Source organism: Lolium perenne, chromosome 7, assembly GCF_019359855.2.
Source record: "Lolium perenne isolate Kyuss_39 chromosome 7, Kyuss_2.0, whole genome shotgun sequence".
Taxonomy (NCBI): domain Eukaryota; kingdom Viridiplantae; phylum Streptophyta; class Magnoliopsida; order Poales; family Poaceae; genus Lolium; species Lolium perenne.
The window spans coordinates 26762510-26787554 of NC_067250.2; the positions used below are offsets into that span (position 1 = coordinate 26762510).

The 25045-nt window shown below is 42.8% G+C and overlaps 1 long non-coding RNA gene across 1 annotated transcript; it reads right to left on the reverse strand.

Annotated features, from left to right (window-relative positions):
- Positions 1 to 23184: 23184 nt before the first annotated feature.
- On the reverse strand, positions 23185 to 23924 carry LOC139832991 (uncharacterized). Its single transcript, XR_011747929.1, has 3 exons — positions 23539 to 23924; positions 23367 to 23439; positions 23185 to 23266 (listed from the first exon to the last, which is right to left on the reverse strand). It is a non-coding gene; the product is annotated as an uncharacterized lncRNA (long non-coding RNA).
- Positions 23925 to 25045: the final 1121 nt, after the last annotated feature.

A 25045-nucleotide genomic window follows, 5' to 3' on the forward strand; every position in this document is an offset into this window, starting at 1 on the left:
TGGTTAATGATTGATTATCATATACTTCAAAAGAATAACTTTTGAAGAACATGTTCTTTGATAAAGAACAAGTATGATAATTAGGTTGGTGAGGTTCTATGGTTTTCCATGGTTCTAATTGTTGTCTGGAGTAAGTAGTAGATGGATCACAACCTGGTTGGATTCATCAGCTACTAGGCTTGTATGGTTGAATTAAGTCTAAACATCTTAATTACCAATAGTTGCTATCAAGGTGGTATATCTTATTGGTGATAGTTGGCTAGGGTTTATAGGTCCTATGAAGCAGGTTTGATGGCTACTCCTTATTTACTTCAAAAGAATAACTTTTGAAGAACATACTTCTTAAGTAATAAGAAGTATTGCAATTAGGATTGAGGGTGTATGTGGTTTGCTATTTGATTCACTAAGTAAGGAATACTTTACTACTAAATAGGATGGTTGATAAATATCCAACACTAGTAGGGTTTAGTGGAGTATGGAATGTAATACAAAATAGTAGGTATGGTTGCTATTAGGGTTCATCACAATGGTGTGATGCTAAATAGGGATAAATAATGATGATGGCTTTGGTAATAGGATCTAGGGTTTTCACTTGATTAACCCTACTTGATTATTTAGGTCTGATGAAGATGAACACATGGGATACCCATATATTAGTGATAGGTCTTCTACATTTTATGTGGCCAAGACAAGTATTTAGTTGTTACTATGGTTCTATGATTTGGAAGTAGGTACCATGATCACATGTTCTCACCTAGGGTTTTAGGTTTAGGACAATCTAGGGTTCATATGTACTAATGGAACTAGGGTCTAAATGACATTAGGGTTTTAGGATTACACATGATATGATGAGTTCCTAGTTTTCTACCATATGGAACTAGGGTTGCAATATTACTATTTAGTTCATAAGTTAATAACTTCATTAATAAAGTTGAAGTTATTAATAATCTCAGAATAAAATAATATTCAATTTGGCTTTTTATTATTTTTAAATAATTTACTAATTAGGGTAATTATTAATTAGGGTTTAAATTTCTCTAATAATGATTTAATAGGATAACAAATAAAGAAAATTAGTTTTCATGTTTTCTTTATTTGCTTACTGGTTTTATTTAATTTATAAATGGTTTCTTAATTTCTGAATTTTTAATTGTATTTAGAATTAAAATTAAAGGCTTAAATATCAAGTATTAAATAATTGAATTTTTATTACAAATAAAAATTTCATATTATATTTTTATTGGATAGAGTTTGCTTTTCTAAGAATTTTGATATCTTATTTTCATTTTTCTGAGTTATTATGATTTTTATGAATTCATTTGAAGTTTCTGGAAAAATGGGATTTAAATTAAAACAAGGAAACGACTAAATGTACCCGGTGACTCTACCCACACAGTCACTGACTGGTGGGGCTAAGCCACGCTGGCTGCCACATGGTGCCGATGTGGCAACCATGTGCTCTGCCGGCGGCCAGTGGTGGATGGCGCTGGCGATACAGGGTTCCCGCGGGGATGTGCGTAGGCTCAAACGAACGAGGGCGTCAAGACGAATTGATTGGTGGTGGCGCCGCTCCGATTTGGTCACCGGAGCGTGCCCGGCGACGAGGTGCTGCGGCGGCACATACGGGCTAGCGACGCGGGGGCTCTACGGCATGCAATCGAGCTCAGAGATCATGCTAGGGAGATCAGTAGCTCACCAGGAGCACGACGCGCATGATGGCGAGGCTTGCCGTGGCCTGGTTCGCCAGATTTCATGGCGCCGGTGATGGAGAAGACGGGCTCGACGGAACGCTACGGATCGCCATGGCTCGATTCCTTTTACACGATGACCATGTCGAGGACGGCGATCACAGTGGTGGTCACGGCGGGGCCTGGGGCTTCCCCAATCGACGGCGGTAGCCGGGGTCCGAGCGCGTTAGGGTTTCGGTTTGGGGAGGAATTAGGCGAAGAGAGGGAAAATGGAGGTTCTCTACGCCTTTTATAGGTGCTCCTGCGTGCTCTGGCGGTCAGCAACAGCGGCGGCGACCGCGGGACGTGGCATTGGCGTCGCGGTGGCGAGCTCCCGCGCGTCCCGTGGAAGAGACGAAGACGACGACGTCTCCGCGTCTTTATCCACTCGAAACGGTATGCTGGGCCGCGATGGGCTGTCTTTGGTGAAATTTGAGGCTGCTTGGTGGGCTACACGGCCAGGTAAGGTCCTTTCCTCCTTTTCTTTTATTTGTTTTCTGTTTTCAATTTTCCCCTTTGAATTCATATTTGAATTCTGTGATATTTGCAGGTGTTTTATATGTTAATTCCATTTTGATGTTGTGTGGTGACTATCACATCATTATTCTGTTTGAAACAAGTATTTCAGATTGGATTATATTACATATTAATGAGTGATTCAAAATAGCCATTAGGCATGTTGTTATGTGATGTTATATCTTCATTCTAAAGGTTATTTTCTTCTTTTATATCCATCTGTTTGTATGGTTAGGTTTGGATACTTTTTAACTCAAGGTATTTTAGGGGTGGTTCATAAGGCTTGTTTTCTATTTAAGATGGGATGACTTACATATAACTTATGTGTGCCCAACTTATTAGGGTTTAATAGTTTCTATTTTAACCCCCTTCTGAGATTAACATTATCCTTATCCTTGAAAGTATCTGATATAAGTATTGTTACAATCATGATTTGATATTAGTTATAAGGATAAGTGGTGGATAAGTATTTCATCACCACACATGTGTTTGAATTATGGAATTTTAGCATTAGGTGTTTCTTATGTTTAATAATTGAAGCATAAGATTTGATTAATAAATCATTAGGGTTCAAATGCTAATTACCTAATGACACATGGGTTGAATCTCCATTATGGCCTGGTTTTATATTATGATTACCATAGTGATGTATAAACTAGGGTTGAGATATAATTCTAGTTTATAAGATTTGGGGTGACATCATATTATATTTGCTAGGGTTTATTCTCCCCTAACCAAGTAACATGGTTACTTGCTTAATTGTTTCTGTTCTCCTTGAATTACTAAGGACTTGAGAATTAGTTTTATCTAATCCCAATTAACTTCTATTACTATCCTCAATTTATCATTAAAGTAACCAAGGTGGTTATGGTTCTTTTTATAGTTAACTTTGGTTATATGGATTAATGGTTTCTTCTCCATATAAAGTATGGAGTGTTACTCTAAGGTTTTCTTAGATCCTTTAATTGAGGAATAATTGGAATATAGATGTGACAGGGTTCTACTGATGATCACCATGTGATTCACAAGTTAAGGTTGGAATATAAGCTTAGGGTTTCTTACTAGTTACCTCCCTATGATTTCATGTGGTGAATGATATCTATTTATCCTATTAGGGTTTAACTTATCCTCACATATCTCAAGGGCATGACCATGGTTTAGGCATGATCATCTTGTTCTTAATATCTTTACCTCAAGTTCTTAGGGTTTATGATCATTACTCATTTTATAATGATCAAGGTTTGGCCTTCTAAAGTATATCTCTCCTGAGTTAGGTTTCTCACTTCTAAGATCATGTATTGTCTTGATCAACTAAGGTATATTACTTCTCTTATAATTCCTTAGGTGGACATGGTCATGGTTGTCTCATTGGATTGATATCCCAGGAAATGCCTGAGATATATATTCACTTAGAGTTCTCTCAAGGATTGATGGTTTAACCACTTGAATATATAATAGGTCTCTCCCTTAGTTCCAAGTGTCTTCTCAACTAACTGGAGGGTAACTCCATATCTTGAGCTCTCTTATATAGGAATAGATTATTCTAGGGTTTATGGTGTACTCCTAATATCTCCTTAGGTATCTAGGCTCAGGTTCCATTTGTCTAGCTTAATTGGGTTAATCTCTTCCTCACCTTATCAATTCATGGATATGGTATTATTCCATGTGATAATAGGGTATCTCACCACTCCAAGATGAAATGGTTGTTCCTAAAACTTTAGTTCAAAGGTTTTCCCTGATTCTTAAATAAGTAAATCTAGAATTAGTATGATTGGTCTCTCTCATTTGGGAAGGACTTTAATACTAACCTAAGGTTCGGCTCCATAGAGGTTGTTGTGATCATCAATCTCTCTGTGTTAACATATATGGTTTCTCTCTCTAAGGAATGTCTTGAATAATATCCTAGGGTTTCTCTTCAAAGTGATGGTTGGAATACATGGATGTATATCCAAAGTTTTAGCTTAAGATTTTCAATTCCTTCTCTAATAAATACTATAGAACTCTCACCTCTCTAGGTTTGATGTGTAATAACTTGGAATGGAGAAGAATATCTATTTCTGGAGTGGATCTTCTTGTTATAATTCCAATGTTGAAATGGAAGGAATACCATGAGGTTTCATGGTAGGATTATGGATTAGTTTTAGGACATGGAGAAGATAGTCAAGAATGGTTTCTCCATTTTATTGTTACTTGGTTTGTACTTAAACAGATGTTCTTATGTTATGGCAATGATTACCATATTATGATCTGTTATAAGATCAATTAGTTGATCATTGAGTAAGGTGTTGTTGTGTTGATTATTAGTTCCATTTGATCTAACCCCTTAGATCAAATCATCTCTTCCCAAAACAAGGTTTTAGCAAAGTCACATTGAGGTTTGTAGCGCTTGACTTGATGAGCTACTTCAATTCCACCAAGGTCAAGTGAAACTTCAGTTACTGTGACTGTTTTACTTTAAAGCGCGAAAATTCCCCAGATTTTCTATGCATGAATGCAATGCACACATCTATTTCCTCTATTTTTGTAACCCCATTACCTGGGATATTACACCAGTCATCATGCGGGCCTGTCCCGGCCGGATCACCGCGAATGAAGCCGCTGCCGTAGATAATTTCCTGGATGTCGGAGTCATGGCGGTCCTTCCAATAGTCCTACGAATGACCGGACATAAGACGCATGATACACGACACTCGCACACATTGACAGAGCTGATGTACCGGGTCGTCCATCGTTGGGGCAGGCGGCGCCATTTCGTCGAACAGGATGCGGGGCTGTGGCATGCTCTCCTCCGGCACCTGACGCGTCTTCTGTGTCGCGCCCGGGCAGGAGTCGCCGCTTCTAGGCGTCCGGTTGAGGTCGGGAACCGCCGCCCCGGTCAACTGCACCGGCGGCAGGCCGGAGGCGAACCGCGACGCCGGGTGGCCCTGCAAGGGAGCGGGAGTTCCAGGGCGTAGCTGGGAACTTACCGAGCTCACCGACGAGGCCGGAGGAGTGACACTGGCGATCCCCTCTCTCTTCACGAGCATGTAGCCCTCCGCTAAGGTTGGATGGAGGGCTACTTGCTCGACGCCGGCTTTGATCTGCATCTGCCAGGCCTGCTGGTTGGCGGTCGCGGCAGTCTTGATCTTCTGGTTCTTGCGCCGGCCACGACGCTTTGGGACCTCAATGATTTTCTTGTCCGCTGAGAGCACCTTCTTTGCCGCCTTCGGCTTTGCCTCCCGGCCGCCGCTGGTGGCGGCCCCCTTTGCTCCCGCCGGAGCTGCATCCTCCATTCTGGCTATGGTCGTGGCTACTGGGGAGTGTGGGGCGGCGGCGGGTGCGAGGGTTTGCTCCGCATCCATGGTGGTGGCTGCGGCGGCGAGGACGTCCATCGCTTCTGGACTGCTCGCGCCGGTCTAGTTTGCAAGTTCGCGCGGGGAATGGCCAGTGGTGGGAATTATATCGGCCTCCCTGCCACTGACGCGCGGGTCCTACGTTTTTTCGGCGGACACTCCGTGCGACCGCCGAGCGTCCGCGGAGACGCAAACATGGCGCATATTTGTGCCAGGTTTGCGTCTCCGCGGACGGACCGGTCACTTTGCGTCGCCCCACTGGAGCAGGCCCCAGACGCATTTCCGTTCACGGCGGATACAAACGGTCACTCAACGTCCGTTTGCGTCGCGCCGCTGGAGATGCCCCTACAAAAACCTGTTTGAGTTGCACTTTTCTGTTAAAAAGTACAATTGCACTTTTCTGCCAGAAATGTGAACTGAACCGAGTTGCACTTTTCTTTGAAGATTTAAGAAAATCTCAGTTAACTGAGACATAGACACACCCTAGAATGTAATCTCTTTAATTGTTTGCAAAAATAAGATTTGTTTAGAATCTCCTTATCTTTATGATTTCGAATGGCTTAGAATTATTATTAACTTATAACGGAAACCATACTATGGATTTTGGATGGAGCTTTAGGACCCTACAACAAGAACATGTGGAGTAATATGTATTATCTAATTAGATTTTGCTACAAAATTAGACGCCCGATTTTATTAAATCTAAGTTGATCTCTTATCTATTTGATTTGTCTCGTGATCCTTGGTGGTGATATGAGAAGTGCAAAGTGGGTTGCAAATTGCAATAGGTATTTCTTGGCTGTGTACGAGTTGCAACTCAAAAAAATTGCAACTAATATTTTTTTTAGTTGCATATAGGTTGCAACTGATATTTTATCGGTTGTACATGGGTTGCAACTAATATTTTTGCAGTTGCCCATATATTGTAACTTGTATCTTTTTTCGGTTGCACACACGCTATAATTGGTATTTTCTCAGTTACGTACTAATTGCTAGGGGTGTAAACGGATCATATTACATCGGATTTTGATCATACCATATCATTTACCATATATTTTTTCGGATACGGATCGGAGCAGATATTGATCGGTTTCAGATTCATACATGGATATATCAGACTGCGAATTCGAATGAGAAACGGGACGGATTCGGTCCAGAAACAAACATAGTCGGATATATGCTTTCATTGGTCGATAGTTATAGTTTTTGCAAATCTTGAGATGGATTTAATTTTTTTTGCTGTGTAGTTAAGAAAAAGAGACACAATTTACGTTCAAACTTAAGAATTGATAGAATTTAGCGCTAAACATGCTCGCCAGATGTATTTAGAAACTCAATAGTACAAACCTTGTGAATTGGCTTTGGCTTTTGACTAAAAAATAGGATTATCCGGTTTAAAATCTTTAAATTATCCTAATTAAATATCGGATGATTCATATTCGCAAGCTATTTGATATACCATATGTCCATATCCTATACCATATCTAGAGCACCACTCCGGATTCGGATATCCTTATCCGCCGGATTTTCTAAAACTGGATATGGACACCTTAAACGGATTCGGGACCGGTTTCGGCACGGAAATTTCCTATCCATTTACACACCTACTAATTGCAACATAAGTTTGTAACTCATATTTTCTCAGTTGCGAATATGTGTCTCGTCCGACTCTATTTTCCAAACAGTAAAAAAGTTCAATGGAAAATTGTGATATTTTCTATCATTTTTGTTATTATTACGATATGTAGTTGTTGTTGCTATAATTATTATCGTCCTTGTCACCGTACATCTTTTTCCCCTCAAACCCCCCACGTGTGTTACATTCGTTCGTACAATAACTATGCAACTCCGGTTAATAGCTAAAGAAAACAATAGAACAATATAAACAATAGTTCTTCATCATCGGACCACGTGTTGGAGATCGGGGGGGGGGGGGGGGGGGATGAGTGGCCATTTAGTTTAGGACAATGCATTTGAAACGAGTTGCATTTGGGATGATAGACAACTTACAACTGAATTGGTGACGATAGACACATGTTACTTTTTTTGTTGACAAATACATATTATTATGGCTAACATATCAACCACTATATACAATAACATCGGTAATAATTGTCAACACCCGGATTTTAATCCAGATGCATATTATGACATACATCGCAATCCCAGCGAGATTGTTTTTGCGAGATATAATAAGTTCATATCACATCACATCATTCATTACAAACCATAACTGTCTTACATAAAAGGATCACATGATCTAGTCTTAATACAATAATTGATCTAATGATCAAATACACAACACAACAACGGAAAATACGTAGTAGAGGTTCATCTGCTCCACATGCAATGCTTGACGTCAGGAGGTAGTTGTAATATCCCAGGTATTGGGGTTACAAAAATAGAGGAAACAGATGTGTGCATTGCATTCATGCATAGAAAATCTGGGGAATTTTCGCGCTTTAAAGTAAAACAGTCCACGATGGCAAGTTTCACTTGACCTTGGTGGAATTGAAGTAGCTCATCAAGTCAAGCTCTATAAACCTCAATGTGACTTTGTTAAAACCTTGTTTTGGGTAGAGATGATTTGATCTAAGGGGTTAGATCAAATGGAACTAATAATCAACACAACAACACTTTACTCAATGATCAATTGCTTGATCTTATAAAAGATTATAATATGGTAATTCTTGTCATAACATATGAACATCCATTTAATTGGAAATCAAGTAACAATAATTGGAGAAACTATTCTTCACTTATCTTTTTCATGTCTTAAACTAATCCATGATCCTACCATGAACCTCATGGTATCCATTTTACTCCATTCATGGAAAAATAACAAGGAAATCAACTCTAGAAATATATATTCCTCTCTACTACATATTAATATTCATCAAACCCAGAGAGGTGAGAGTTCTATATTAATTATTAAAGAAGCAATAACAAACCTTGAGTTAAACCTTGGATATACATCCAAGTATTCAAATCATCATCTTTAAGAGGAACCCTAGGACCTTATTCAAGATATTTCCTAGAGAGAGAATCCATTTATGTTAACCATAGATATTGGTGACCACATCATTCTCTATGGAGCCTAACCATAGGTTAGTATTAAAGACCTTTCCAAATGAGAGAGAGACCACTCATACTAATCTTAGTTTTACCTATTCAAGAATAAAGGACAACCTTTGAACTAAAGTATTAAGAGATTAACCATTTCATCTTGAAGTGGTGAGATAACGAAATACCAAATGGAATGAGACTATATCCATGAATTAGTGAAATAAGGATAGGACTAATCCAATTAAGTTAGACAATTGAATCCTTAGCTTAGCTACCTAAATAAATATTAGGAGTACACCATAAACCCTAGAATAAACCATTCCTTTATAAGAGAGCCAAGCTATGGTGTTACACCCAAATAGTTGAGGCAACACTTAAATGTGAGGGAGAGAATTATCCATATACCAGATGATTATATCATCAATGATTAAGTAGAACCCTAACAGACACTAGTAGGAAAACCCTTATAGGCGATCCTTATTTCTGTGGCGCACCAAAAAAAATGCGCCACAGAAATTTGTTTTGTGGCGCACCAGGCACGGTGCGCCACAGAAATAGCTTAATTTTGTGGCGCACCAACAATCCATGCGCCACAGAAATGAGGTGGGGTCAGCCCCAATCATTGGTTTCACTATTTCTGTGGCGCACAGGACCACGTGCGCCACAGAAATAAGACATTCAGTGGCGCAAATTCCTCGTGCGCCACTGAATTAAGACTTTCTGTGGCGCACGAGGGATGGTGCGCCACAGAAACTACACATTTCTGTGGCGCACATGAGATCCATGCGCCACATAAGTTCTTTTTGGCTCCCCACGCAACTCCACCCCCCCCGGTGGATCTCCTTTTTTACCTCTATAAAAAATAAAAGAAATAGATAGAAATTTCAAAAAATAAAATCCTTCGAGATTCCCATGTATTATGTCATCTAGCAGCACTAAAATTTAACAAACATGAATTTTGACTTTTTTTGCAAAATTGCGTGGGAAAATCATCAAACTGGATTTCTGGTTGCATACGAACTCGAAAAAAACGCATAATATATCAAAATGATCCCACAAAAATTCTACATCCGAATTAGGGTTTAAATTTCCCTAATAATGATTTAATAGGATAACAAATAAAGAAAATTAGTTTTCATGTTTTCTTTATTTGCTTACTGGTTTTATTTAATTTATAAATGGTTTCTTAATTTCTGAATTTTTAATTGTATTTAGAATTAAAATTAAAGGCTTAAATATCAAGTATTAAATAATTGAATTTTTATTACAAATAAAAATTTCATATTATATTTTTATTGGATAGAGTTTGCTTTTCTAAGAATTTTGATATCTTATTTTCATTTTTCTGAGTTATTATGAATTTTATGAATTCATTTGAAGTTTCTGGAAAAATGGGATTTAAATTAAAACAAGGAAACGACTAAATGTACCCGGTGACTCTACCCACACAGTCACTGACTGGTGGGGCTAAGCCACGCTGGCTGCCACATGGTGCCGATGTGGCAACCATGTGCTCTGCCGGCGGCCAGTGGTGGATGGCGCCGGCGATACAGGGTTCCCGCGGGGATGTGCGTAGGCTCAAACGAACGAGGGCGTCAAGACGAATTGATTGGTGGTGGCGCCGCTCCGATTTGGTCACCGGAGCGTGCCCGGCGACGAGGTGCTGCGGCGGCACATACGGGCTAGCGACGCGGGGGCTCTACGGCATGCAATCGAGCTCAGAGATCATGCTAGGGAGATCAGTAGCTCACCAGGAGCACGACGCGCATGACGGTGAGGCTTGCCGTGGCCTGGTTCGCCGGATTTCATGGCGCCGGTGATGGAGAAGACGGGCTCGACGGAGACGCTACGGATCGCCATGGCTCGATTCCTTTTACACGATGACCATGTCGAGGACGGCGATCACAGTGGTGGTCACGGCGGGGCCTGGGGCTTCCCCAATCGACGGCGATAGCCGGGGTCCGAGCGCGTTAGGGTTTCGGTTTGGGGAGGAATTAGGCGAAGAGAGGGAAAATGGAGGTTCTCTATGCCTTTTATAGGTGCTCCTGCGTGCTCTGGCGGTCAGCAACAGCGGCGGCGACCGCGGGACGTGGCGTTGGCGTCGCGGTGGCGAGCTCCCGCGCGTCCCGTGGAAGAGACGAAGACGACGACGTCTCCGCATCTTTATCCACTCGAAACGGTATGCTGGGCCGCGATGGGCTGTGCTGGGCTGAGGCTACTGGGCTGCTTGGTGGGCTACACGGCCAGGTAAGGTCCTTTCCTCCTTTTCTTTTATTTGTTTTCTGTTTTCAATTTTCCCCTTTGAATTCATATTTGAATTCTGTGATATTTGCAGGTGTTTTATATGTTAATTCCATTTTGATGTTGTGTGGTGACTATCACATCATTATTCTGTTTGAAACAAGTATTTCAGATTGGATTATATTACATATTAATGAGTGATTCAAAATAGCCATTAGGCATGTTGTTATGTGATGTTATATCTTCATTCTAAAGGTTATTTTCTTCTTTTATATCCATCTGTTTGTATGGTTAGGTTTGGATACTTTTTAACTCAAGGTATTTTAGGGGTGGTTCATAAGGCTTGTTTTCTATTTAAGATGGGATGACTTACATATAACTTATGTGTGCCCAACTTATTAGGGTTTAATAGTTTCTATTTTAACCCCCTTCTGAGATTAACATTATCCTTATCCTTGAAAGTATCTCATATAAGTATTGTTTCAATCATGATTTGATATTAATTATAAGGATAAGTGGTGGATAAGTGTTTCATCACCACACATGTGTTTGAATTATGGAATTTTAGCATTAGGTGTTTCTTATGTTTAATAATTGAAGCATAAGATTTGATTAATAAATCATTAGGGTTCAAATGCTAATTACCTAATGACACATGGGTTGAATCTCCATTATGGCCTGGTTTTATATTATGATTACCATAGTGATGTATAAACTAGGGTTGAGATATAATTCTAGTTTATAAGATTTGGGGTGACATCATATTATATTTGCTAGGGTTTATTCTCCCCTAACCAAGTAACATGGTTACTTGCTTAATTTTTTCTGTTCTCCTTGAATTACTAAGGACTTGAGAATTAGTTTTATCTAATCCCAATTAACTTCTATTACTATCCTCAATTTATCATTAAAGTAACCAAGGTGGTTATGGTTCTTTTTATAGTTAACTTTGGTTATATGGATTAATGGTTTCTTCTCCATATAAAGTATGGAGTGTTACTCTAAGGTTTTCTTAGGTCCTTTAATTGAGGAATAATTGGAATATAGATGTGACAGGGTTCTACTGATGATCACCATGTGATTCACAAGTTAAGGTTGGAATATAAGCTTAGGGTTTCTTACTAGTTACCTCCCTATGATTTCATGTGGTGAATGATATCTATTTATCTTATTAGGGTTTAACTTATCCTCACATATCTCAAGGGCATGACCATGGTTTAGGCATGATCATCTTGTTCTTAATATCTTTACCTCAAGTTCTTAGGGTTTATGATCATTACCCATTTTATAATGATCAAGGTTTGGCCTTCTAAAGTATATCTCTCCTGAGTTAGGTTTCTCACTTCTAAGATCATGTATTGTCTTGATCAACTAAGGTATATTACTTCTCTTATAATTCCTTAGGTGGACATGGTCATGGTTGTCTCATTGGATTGATATCCCAGGAAATGCCTGAGATATATATTCACTTAGAGTTCTCTCAAGGATTGATGGTTTAACCACTTGAATATATAATAGATCTCTCCCTTAGTTCCAAGTGTCTTCTCAACTAACTGGAGGGTAACTCCATATCTTGAGCTCTCTTATATAGGAATAGATTATTCTAGGGTTTATGGTGTACTCCTAATATCTCCTTATGTATCTAGGCTCAGGTTCCATTTGTCTAGCTTAATTGGGTTAATCTCTTCCTCACCTTATCAATTCATGGATATGGTATTATTCCATGTGATAATAGGGTATCTCACCACTCCAAGATGAAATGGTTGTTCCTAAAACTTTAGTTCAAAGGTTTTCCCTGATTCTTAAATAAGTAAAGCTAGAATTAGTATGATTGGTCTCTCTCATTTGGGAAGGACTTTAATACTAACCTAAGGTTGGGCTCCATAGAGGTTGTTGTGATCATCAATCTCTCTGTGTTAACATATATGGTTTCTCTCTCTAAGGAATGTCTTGAATAATATCCTAGGGTTTCTCTTCAAAGTGATGGTTGGAATACATGGATGTATATCCAAAGTTTTAGCTTAATATTTTCAATTCCTTCTCTAATAAATACTATAGAACTCTCACCTCTCTAGGTTTGATGTGTAATAACTTGGAATGGAGAAGAATATCTATTTCTGGAGTGGATCTTCTTGTTATAATTCCAATGTTGAAATGGAAGGAATACCATGAGGTTTCATGGTAGGATTATGGATTAGTTTTAGGACATGGAGAAGATAGTCAAGAATGGTTTCTCCATTTTATTGTTACTTGGTTTGTACTTAAACAGATGTTCTTATGTTATGGCAATGATTACCATATTATGATCTGTTATAAGATCAATTAGTTGATCATTGAGTAAGGTGTTGTTGTGTTGATTATTAGTTCCATTTGATCTAACCCCTTAGATCAAATCATCTCTTCCCAAAACAAGGTTTTAGCAAAGTCACATTGAGGTTTGTAGCGCTTGACTTGATGAGCTACTTCAATTCCACCAAGGTCAAGTGAAACTTCAGTTAATGTGACTGTTTTACTTTAAAGCGCGAAAATTCCCCAGATTTTCTATGCATTATTGCAATGCACACATCTATTTCCTCTATTTTTGTAACCCCATTACCTGGGATATTACACCAGTCATCATGCGGGCCTGTCCCGGCCGGATCACTGCGAATGAAGCCGCCGCCGTAGATAATTTCCTGGATGTCGGAGTCATGGCGGTCCTTCCAATAGTCCTACGAATGACCGGACATAAGATGCATGATACACGGCACTCGCACACATTGACAGAGCTGATGTACCGGGTCGTCCATCGTCGGGGCAGGCGGTGCCATTTCGTCGAACAGGATGCGGGGCTGTGGCATGCTCTCCTCCGGCACCTGACGCGTCTTCTGTGTCGTGCCCAGGCAGGAGTCGCCGCTTCTAGGCGTCCGGTTGAGGTCGGGAACCGCCGCCCCGGTCAACTGCACCGGCGGCAGGACGGAGGTGAACCGCGACGCCGGGTGGCCCTACAAGGGAGCGGGAGTTCCAGGGCGTAGCTGGGAACTTACCGAGCTCACCGACGAGGCCGGAGGAGTGACACTGGCGATCCCCTCTCTCTTCACGAGCATGTAGCCCTCCGCTAAGGTCGGATGGAGGGCTACTTGCTCGACGCCGACTTTGATCTGCATCTGCCAGGCCTGCTGGTTGGCGGTCGCGGCAGTCTTGATCTTCTGGTTCTTGCGCCGGCCACGACGCTTCGTGACCTCAATGATTTTCTTGTCCGCTGGGAGCACCTTCTTTGCCGCCTTCGGCTTTGCCTCCCGGCCGCCGCTGGTGGCGGCCCCCTTTGCTCCCGCCGGAGCTGCATCCTCCATTCTGGCTATGGTCGTGGCTACTGGGGAGTGTGGGGCGGCGGCGGGTGCGAGGGTTTGCTCCGCATCCATGGCGGTGGCTGCGGCGGCGAGGACGTCCATCGCTTCTGGACTGTTCGCGCCGGTCTAGTTTGCAAGTTCGCGCGGGGAATGGCCAGTGGTGGGAATTATATCGGCCTCCCTGCCACTGACGCGCGGGTCCTACGTTTTTTCGGCGGACACTCCGCGCGACCGCCGAGCGTCCGCGGAGACGCAAACATGGCGCATATTTGTGCCAGGTTTGCGTCTCCGCGGACGGACCGGTCACTTTGCGTCGCCCCACTGGAGCAGGCCCCAGACGCATTTCCGTTCACGGTAGACACAAACGGTCACTCAACGTCCGTTTGCGTCGCGCCGCTGGAGATGCCCCTACAAAAACCTGTTTGAGTTGCACTTTTCTGTTAAAAAAGTACAATTGCACTTTTCTGCCAGAAATGTGAACTGAACCGAGTTGCACTTTTCTTTGAAGATTTAAGAAAATCTCAGTTAACTGAGACATAGACACACCCTAGAATGTAATCTCTTTAATTGTTTGCAAAAATAAGATTTGTTTAGAAGCTCCTTATCTTTATGATTTGGAATGGCTTAGAATTATTATTAACTTATAACGGAAACCATACTATGGATTTTAGATGGAGCTTTAGGACCCTACAACAAGAACATGTGGAGTAATATGTATTATCTAATTAGATTTTGCTACAAAATTAGACGCCCGATTTTATTAAATCTAAGTTGATCTCTTATCTATTTGATTTGTCTCGTGATCCTTGGTGGTGATATGAGAAGTGCAAAGTGGGTTGCAATAGGTATTTCTTGGCTGTGTACGAGTTGCAACTCAAAAAAATTGCAACTAATATTTTTTTTAATTGCATATAGGTTGCAACTGATATTTTATCGGTTGTACATGGGTTGCATCTAATATTTTTGCAGTTGCCCATATATTGTAACTTGTATCTTTTTTCGGTTGCACACACGCTATAATTGGTATTTTCTCAGTTACGTACTAATTGCTAGGGGTGTAAACGGATCATATTACATCGGATTTTGCTCATACCATATCCTTTACCATATATTTTTTCGGATACGGATCGGAGCAGATATTGATCGGTTTCAGATTCATACATGGATATATCAGACTGCGAATTCGAATGAGAAACGGGACGGATTCGGTCCAGAAACAAACATAGTCGGATATATGCTTTCATTGGTCGATAGTTATAGTTTTTGCAAATCTTGAGATGGATTTAATTTTTTTCTTGTGTAGTTAAGAAAAAGAGACACAATTTACGTTCAAACTTAAGAATTGATAGAATTTAGCGCTAAACATGCTCGCCAGATGTATTTAGAAACTCAATAGTACAAACCTTGTGAATTGGCTTTGGCTTTTGACTAAAAAATAGGATTATCCGGTTTAAAACCTTCAAATTATCCTAATTAAATATCGGATGATTCATATTCGCATGCTATTTGATATACCATATGTCCATATCCTATACCATATCTGGAGCACTACTCCGGATTCGGATATCCTTATCCGCCGGATTTTCTAAAACCGGATATGGACACCTTAAACGGATTCGGGACCGGTTTCGGCACGGAAATTTCCTATCCATTTACACACCTACTAATTGCAACTGATATTTTATCAGTTGCACATAAGTTTGTAACTCATATTTTCTCAGTTGCGAATATGTGTCTCGTCCGACTCTATTTTCCAAACAGTAAAAAAGTTCAATGGAAAATTGTGATATTTTCTATCATTTTTGTTATTACGATATGTAGTTGTTTTTGCTATAATTATTATCGTCCTTGTCACCGTACATCTTTTTCCCCTCAAACCCCCCACGTGTGTTACATTCGTTCGTACAATAACTATGCAACTCCGGTTAATAGCTAAAGAAAACAATAGAACAATATAAACAATAGTTCTTCGTCATCGGACCACGTGTTGGAGATCGGGGGGGGGGGGGGGGGGGGGGGTTGTGTGGCAATTTAGTTTAGGACAATGCATTTGAAACGAGTTGCATTTGGGACGATAGACAACTTACAACTGAATTGGTGACGATAGACACATGTTACTTTTTTTGTTGACAAATACATATTATTATGGCTAACATATCAACCACTATATACAATAACATCGGTGACATAGGCATCCCAAATGGGCCTGCCGAAGATAGTACCCGGGGTTTACTGAAGGCCCACTACCCGAAGAATAAGAAGATTCGGGAGCCCAAGATATATCAAGGAAAGTCAAGAGTTGTAATAGGAAGTGTTATCTGTAATCTGGCGGGATGAGTTAGAAACCGTCCCGGACTCTGTAACTTGTATAGCACGAATCCCTCGGCTCCACCTCCTATATAAAGGGGGAGTCGGGGGACGAAGAAAGGATGGAATCATTGTCTACAAACCCTAGTTTTCATAATCGTCGAGTACTTTTCGGCTGAAACCTTCGAGATCTACTTACCCTCTACTTCCAACTAAACCCTAGCCTACAATCCATAGGCATTGACAAGTTGATACCTTGTCAATTGGCGCCGTCTATGGGAACTAGAGGCGTAAGGATCTGATCTCGATGGCACGCTCAAGATCTTCGACATCGTCAACCGCAAGCAACACAATGGATCGAGGTAAACAGATCGCTGCTGGTCTTGTCGATTTTGTTCCTCACCCACCCTCCCGTTTGGATGCATATGCGTATCTGGCGGAGCCCATGGAGATGACGTTCGGAAGGTTTCACTTTCGCGTCGAGAAGGAAGGATCGTATCGTGTCGAGATTCCGATTTCGTCGGGATCGTCGGTGGTCGATTCCGATTTTTCAAGCTATGCGTCGTCAATCGAGTCAGGAGAAGAAGAAACCTCGGCGACACGTTACGTCAGCACCAGAACAAGAGAGAAACTCGCCAAGATCTTCAACGACATGTCGTTTGAGTCATCTGCGGACTCATATATAAGCGATGGCTCAAGCGATGTCGACAGCTATGACTTCATCGACAAATCTATCACAGTGGGCAAGGTCTTCATCAATCTAAACGATGATGTCACCAAACCTAACATAGATCTGAGTACAAAGTATCATCAGATTTACGCCATTGAAGATCAAGAGGAGACATCTGAGGCTTTCGACAGTCTGGGAAATCCATACGTCGATCCCTCCAATCTGCGACAAGGCCTGGGCAACAAATACGTCGGGCCAGAGCCGCGAGATAGAGTTCAACTTTCACAAGCAGCGTGGGACAGAGCCGCGAGAGCTATGAACGGCACAGAACCAATGGCTACCACAGCCACACCAGAAGAATTGCAAGCATATCAATATAGGCTCGCACGAGCTGCCAGGGAATTGGAAAAACAGACAGCTGAGTTGAATAGGAGAAAGGAGGCAGCTTCTGCATCCAGCAGGAGAAGGGCAGATCTAAGTCGACAATCTAGAACTACGGGTGATAGCCACCGGGAGGCGCGGAACAGAGCAAGATCAAGGCTGCAACACATACCCGAAGCAGAAAGAGAACACTTGGTCCAAAACCTCGACATGTCCTTCATGTCGATAGATACAAGAGGAAACATCATCCCTAAGACACCAGAGGCTGGGTATATGGCGACACATGCTTTTATCCTTGCATCTAAACCACCTCCAGGTGATCCAAGGGAAACACTGTACAATATGGCGGTAGCAGGAGTTGGAGCTATGGGGACAGCGTTTGTATCAACGCCTCCCGAAGGAGCGGCAAGACAAAATAGTCCACGACCTGCAGCAGCAACAGCGGCAGACTCTTTGAAGGACCAAGTGGAGCAAGAGACACAGCAGCACAAGCAAGGGTCAACAGAGCGCGGCAAAGCAGAAGGGATCATCGGCAATCTCCAGAACTTAACGACGAGGATATGTGCGGCTTACCATGCTTCACGAGGAGAGTCCGAAAAACTCGAGTCCCCTCAGGATTCAAGTTACCCGATAATTTCAAGAAGTTCGACGGCCTCCAAGATCCAGAGGATTGGCTAGTCGACTATCTGGAGACGGTGAAGCTGACAGGAGGAACCAGGGCAACAGCTATGCAAAGCATCCAGGTACATTTGAGTGGAGCTGCACGATCTTGGATAAAGAAACTCGCTCCAGGATCCATCGACAGCTGGGAAAGTTTCGAGGATGTGTTCGTCAAGAACTTCAGATCCACGTGCAAAAAACCCGCGTCGTTAGAGGAATTGAGAGCATGTCGACAAAAGCCAGATGAGCCAATGAGAAAGTACATCCAAAGGTGGAATATCATCAAAAATTCAGCAGAAAATATATCTGACGAGAGAGCGATAGATGCGTTTGTCGCAGGAGTCAGGCGTGGAGATTTTGTCGAGGATTTGGGAAGGACCAATCCAAAGACAGTATCCGCGTTAATGGAGATAGCAAATAAATGGGCAGATGGAGAAGATGCTGTCTATAACAAACGACACAGGTCGCCAGAAGAGGACCGGGGGCGAAACTATCAACCGAGGCGAAGATTTCCTCGGCAGTACCAGAACTACGACACTCCAGGACAAATTTCGGCAGGTTTTTGGACAAATACAGGAGGAAGCAACAGAGATGATTACCAGAGAAGCAATGAACAGCGAGGTGATAATAGGGATGATTCACGCAACAGGCAAAGTAGCGGGCCTAGGTTTCCAAGACCTTTCGTGTCCCCTGAAGAGATGATGAATGGACCGTGCCAGATGCACTTTTTCCTCGACAGCAACGGTAAAAGACAGTCAGGGCACTTGCAGAAAGACTGTCGAAATTTTCAGGCAATGTTGCGGTATGCAGAAAACGCTAACGCGCGGGCAGCACAGAGAAATCCTCGAGAACCCAGAAGCGAGATTCACTTGCCGCCTCCTCCCGCGATTACAGACGACAATCGGCATCAGCTCAGAATAGCGGCAGCACCTGCACCACCACCTTATGTTGATCCTAACTCCAATGGAGCAGTGTCGATGATTCAGAAGGGAAGGCCGTCCAATAGAGCTCAGAAAGTAATCTCACGACAGGTGTTTATGGCAGAGAAAATGCCTCCACCAACAGTTGAGTACCTTAATTGGTCAGGACAAGATATCGGCTTCACAATAGCAGATCATCCGCAGCAAGTTCCTCGACCAGGGCAGTCAGCACTTATTCTGCCAGCAGTTATCGCGGGATTTGATGTCTCTCGAGTGTTCATAGACGGCGGCAGCAGCTTGAACCTTATGTATGCAGATACATTGAGGAAGATGAACATATCCTTAGCAAACTTGAAACCAACAGACACAAGGTTCCACGGCATCACACCGGAGAAACCAAGTTATCCATTGGGAAAGATCAATCTCGACGTTCAGTTTGGGACCCGAGAAAATTATAGAATCGAGAGGCTCGAATTTGAAGTCGTGGATTTTCCGTCGCAGTACCACGCTCTGTTGGGACGACCAGCATATGCTAGATTTATGGCGGTGCCACACTATACATACCTGTTGTGGAGGATGCCTGGACCAAAGGGACCAATCACAGTAAAAGGAAGCTTTGCCTTAGCCGATAAGTGCGACAAGGATTTCCACCGGTTGTCAGAAACTTTCGGGATGCAAGCTGAGTACTTGGCGTCAAAAAGCATGACTGATTACGACGTACTGCCAGACGTTGGAAGGCCAAACAAAGAATCAACTTTCAGTACTGAGAAAAATTCAAAAGAGGTGCAGATTCACCCGACAGACCCGAAAAAGACGACATCTATCGCAAACGACATGGATATCGCATAGGAAAGCGCGCTCGTCGAGTTCCTCCGTGAGCACTGGAAAATCTTCGCATGGTGTCCAGCTGACATGCCAGGAGTACCCAGGGAACTTGCCGAGCACCACCTAAACTTGGATCCACTAGCGAGACCAATCAAACAACCTTTGCGGCGTTTTTCGGAACCAAACCGCAAAGCCATGCTGTCAGAAATTAATCGACTACAAGAAGCTGGTTTTATCAAAGAGATATTCACAGAAGCCACATGGGTAGCAAACCCAGTGCTGGTGCCGAAGAAAAACACTAAGGTCCTTCGCATGTGCGTCGACTTTACGTGTCTCAATAAACATTGTCCAAAGGATCACTTTCCCCTCCCGAGGATCGATCAAATTATCGACTCCACGGCTGGATGTGAACGTCTTTCCTTCCTGGATGCATATTCTGGTTATAACCAGATCAGATTGAAAGAAGAAGATGAAGTAAAGACCGCGTTTATTACACCTTACGGCGTGTTTTGCTACAGAACAATGCCCTTCGGTCTAAAAAATGCGGGAGCAACATATCAGAGAATGATGCAGAAGTGTTTGGCGACACAGATCGGAAAAAACGTACAAGTATACATCGACGATGTCGTCATAACGTCAAAAAAGGGGACAACGCTGATCGAGGATCTCAAGGAAACCTTCGACAACCTTGATAAGTTCTGCCTCAAACTGAACCCGACGAAGTGTTCTTTCGGCGTCCCAGTAGGAGAACTTCTGGGGTTTCTAGTTTCAGCAAGAGGGATCGAAGCAAATCCCGATAAAATACAAGCTATCGTAATAATGAGGAAGCCAACAAAGTTGAAAGAAATACAACAGCTAACTGGGCGAGTCGCAGCTTTGAGCAGATTCGTCGCTAGGCTGGGTGAAAAAGCGTTACCATTTTACGCTTTGATAAAGCAAGGAGATAAATTCCAGTGGAACGAAGAAGCCGACAGAGCTTTCGAGGATTTGAAGCGCACAATCTCGACACCACCAATTTTGGTGGCGCCAAAAGAAAGGGAACCTCTCCTGCTGTATATCGCAGCCACACCTCAAGTGGTTAGCACGGTGCTAGTAGTCGAAAGAGAAGAAGAAGGCAAAATCCATGGAGTGCAGAGGCCAGTATACTTCGTGAGCGAAGTTCTGTCGCCCTCAAAACAAAGGTACCCTCAGTACCAAAAGCTAGCATATGGAGTGTTCACAACAGCACGAAAATTGCGCCACTATTTTTCGGCACATCCGATCATAGTGGTCAATGAAGCTCCCTTGTCAAATATACTAAACAATCCAGAAGCTACGGGTCGTGTCTCCCTTTGGGGAATAGAACTTTCCCCTCGGGACATCACGTATGAAAAAAGAAAAGCAATAAAGTCGCAAATACTGCCGGACTTCATCGCAGAGTGGATGGAGTTGCAAAATACAGGACCTCCAGATTTGTCGAGAACCTGGACCATGAACTTTGACGGGTCCAAAAGACTAGAAGGAGCTGGCGCAGGAGTAGTACTCATATCACCTGAAGGCGACAAGTTGAAGTACATCCTTCGGATGACGTTCCCTAACGCATCTAACAATGAAGCAGAATATGAGGCTCTCATACACGGGATGAAGATGGCGAAAGACACAAAATCATGGATACTGCCAGCATCCTTGAATCTTTCCATCAATTCAGGGAGAGTTTTTGGTTGGACGTTCCGAGGAAACATGGAGTTGTAAACCATGGACAAGGTCTTGGTACAGAAGTCAAGGAAATCGCGAGTTTGAGAGGTGCGATCTTGGAATCTGACAATTTGTCGGGTCCTCTCTGGGGTAGCCCAAAACAAAGAACCATGGTCCAGGGAAAGGTTAACAAGGAGGTTCGTCCTAGCATTTACCCTCTCTTCCTCGGCAGCAGCATCAGTAAAGGAACCTATCAAAACAACGAAGGGGAAACCTTTAAGAGACATAGCATGAAGATGAAAGATATCGGAGGATGAAGCAAGCATACCCGACATATCTGCACTGGCTTCATTCATTAATTCGAGCATGAAATTTTCTCGAGTGGTCGCCTTTTCAGCCTCGGAAGCAGCAATTTCCTTAGCAGCCACGGCCTCGCGAGCTTGCTGAAGAGCAACTTTTTCGGCTTCAGATGACTTACGAGATTGCTCCATCATCACAAGTGTTTGCTTCTTCGCATACTGAAGTTGCTGTCGAAGCTCATCCAGTTCTTGCGACAAGGTATCGTCGACAGGTGCAGTATCAGCAAAAGTTCTCCTCGCGCGAGAAGAAGAAGGCGAAACATTGGAAGGAGCGGAAGATGGAGTATAGTTATCAAATATCAACTGAAATTTAAACAAGACAACATCAAACAACAAGCAAAGATAGAGTTTTCATTAATCTCTTGGAATAATTACAAGGGCATTACAGTGGAGCTAAGGAAGTACGTGTCGCCAAATGACTACTTTGGCGACAAGAGCAAAAGAAACAGAAAGAAAAACAGAGACATGCAACTAGACCTCCGGCCTTGACGAGCTAGGAGTCGACGCTGGTTTAATCCCGAGATAGGCCAAGATCTTCTTTGTGTTGGGCTTGGCTGCCTTAATCAGCGACTTCCACCTTGATTGCTCTATCTGCTCGGTGTCGCCAACTTTCATCCAGTCAATAGTCTGTTGACTGTCAGCAACCAACGCGACAGTGTTCTCAACGGCAACCTTCATATTTTCTTGGCGCATCTTCAGTCCAAGGTCTTCCGGTGAATTGAACATCTTGGCAAGGTTAAGGAAAGTCGCAGGCTCCTCTTTCTTCGGGAAGAAGTAGGGGAACAATGCCGACAATACTGCGTTAGCATTCGACACACCTTCACGAATCTCGGACCCATGAAGCTCCAGATAGGAAAGTGCGTCAAGGAGCGGGTCATCGACAGGATTCGTCAGATCAAAATCCTGGTTTGTTTGGGCTGTCAAGGAAACAAAGCATTAGTCAAAAGACAAGAAACAACGATTCTCATAAAAATAGAAGGGATCAGCAAAATTACTGAAAGTGCGGCGACTTTGAGTTTTCAGGCGCTTGAGGATTCCTTGTTCACGAGAAGCTTGCGCAGCTTTGTGCTCGTTTAAAGCAGATGTAGCATCCTCAAGTTTTTTCTGCAGTTCCTCGATACCAGCAGCTTTTGCCTTGGCTTCATCAGCTTCAGCCTTGGCTTCGCTAGCAGCGAGTTCGGTTTTCTTGCGAGCCGCTTCACTTTGCTCAAGTTTTTGAGCAAGTGCGTCGGCACGTTTGTTGGCCTCTGCAAGTTTCTCTGTCGAGATATAAAAAAAAAGAGAGAAGAAAGATCAAAAATCGCGACAAGCAACAGGAGCAAAAAGTCAAGGAAAAATGGCAAGTTTAAAGGTCGTTACCTTCGGCTCTGTTAGCATATTCACGGTACCCAATAAATTGGGAGCCGATGCGGAGAAGATCTTTGATCATAGGCTATTCAAGGTGAACACAGCAAGAGAAACATCGGCATGAAAAAGAGAGAAGGCGTAAAAAAAAGCAAAATAAGGAAAATATAGATGTCGACAAGCTTACATCATCCAAGAGCAGAGTCGACGAACTGCCCAACTGAGGGGCAGGTTCAACAATCTTTTCAACCCTTGTCCTTTTTGGTGAAGGAGCAAGGGGGCTTGATGGTGGAGTAGTGGTGACGACGTTTTGTTGAGGAGGCGAGGTTTCTTCTCCTTCAACTAGCGTGTCTGAGGCAAGTACAGTACGTGACGTGCTTGTCCGAGGAGCCACGTCAGTAGTTGGTACTTCTTCCTCGTCATCACTGTTGATCAAAAAATCGGCAGCATAAAAAGCAAGACAAGATAAATATTTCGAGTACAAAAATAGGGAGAAATAAAGACGACTTACGAGCTGACGAGGGATTCAATATAAGGATCATAAGCTGCCTTCGGATGAGAAGGAACAACTTCTTCAGCCTTAGAGGTGCCAGAATCCTCCGCATCATTCCTTTTCCTTTTGATCCTTGGAGAAACAGCAGGAGGAAGGGATTGCGTCGACTCACTGGCTTCAGACTCAATTTCTTTTTCACAAGAAGCCGCAGATTTGTGAGAACCCGCGACTTCACTTTCGGGAATAGAAGAACCTTGAATATCTTCGGCAACGATGGCCTGTTCTTCGACTTCTCCACCCTCAGGAAGAGGAGGAAGGGAAGTCATAGTAGGATGGTTCTGTAAAAATAGCGACAAAAGGAAAATTAAAGAGATGACAATACAATGAGATGCAGAGAAAGTGCGGAATAAGATAAAAATTCGGGAAGACAAAATACCTCGGGGAGTGGATTGGCGGAGCTGTATGGTTCCACGCGACAAGAGGAAGGAATAGGGTCCTTGCCCAGGCGAGAAAGTCTTCGAATCAACTTCTCCAAGTCCTTTGAGGAAAGATCACTGGAGATTCTGTTGGGGTCGTTTTCGCCAGAGTACGTCCAAAGGGGATTTTTGCGAGCCTGAAGAGGCTGCACTCTAATCCTAAGGAAGTAGGCAGTGATTTGAACACCAGACAGCTCTTTGCCTCGAGTGTTTTGAAGCTGATGAATACGAGACATGAGTGCCTCTGTCGCCTTTTTCTCTTCCTCGGAAGCTTCGGCATCCCAGGAGCGGCGGCGCTGGATTCTGGCACTTCCGTCGAAAGGAATTATGTTGTGTTCAACGGAGTTGGCGCTTTCTTCGTGAATGTAGAGCCACTTTTTGCGCCATCCTTGGACAGAATCAGGAAATTTGACGTCGAAATAATCGACGTCAGTACGAACACAGATAACAACGCCACCTATGTTATAAGTGACGTTGTGGGAGCCATTGCGGCGGAGGCAGAAAATGCGTTTCCACAGAGCCCAATTGGGAGGGATTCCGAGGAAGCATTCGCAAAGTGTGATGAAAATAGAAATGTGAAGGATGGAATTGGGGTCAAGCTGGTGCGCTTGAATCCCATAAACGAAAAGAAGGCCGCGGAGGAAATCGTGAATTGGGGCCGAAAGGCCGCGGATGAGGTGATCAACAAAACTAACCCGGTACTCCATTGGAGGCTTGGGGTAGCT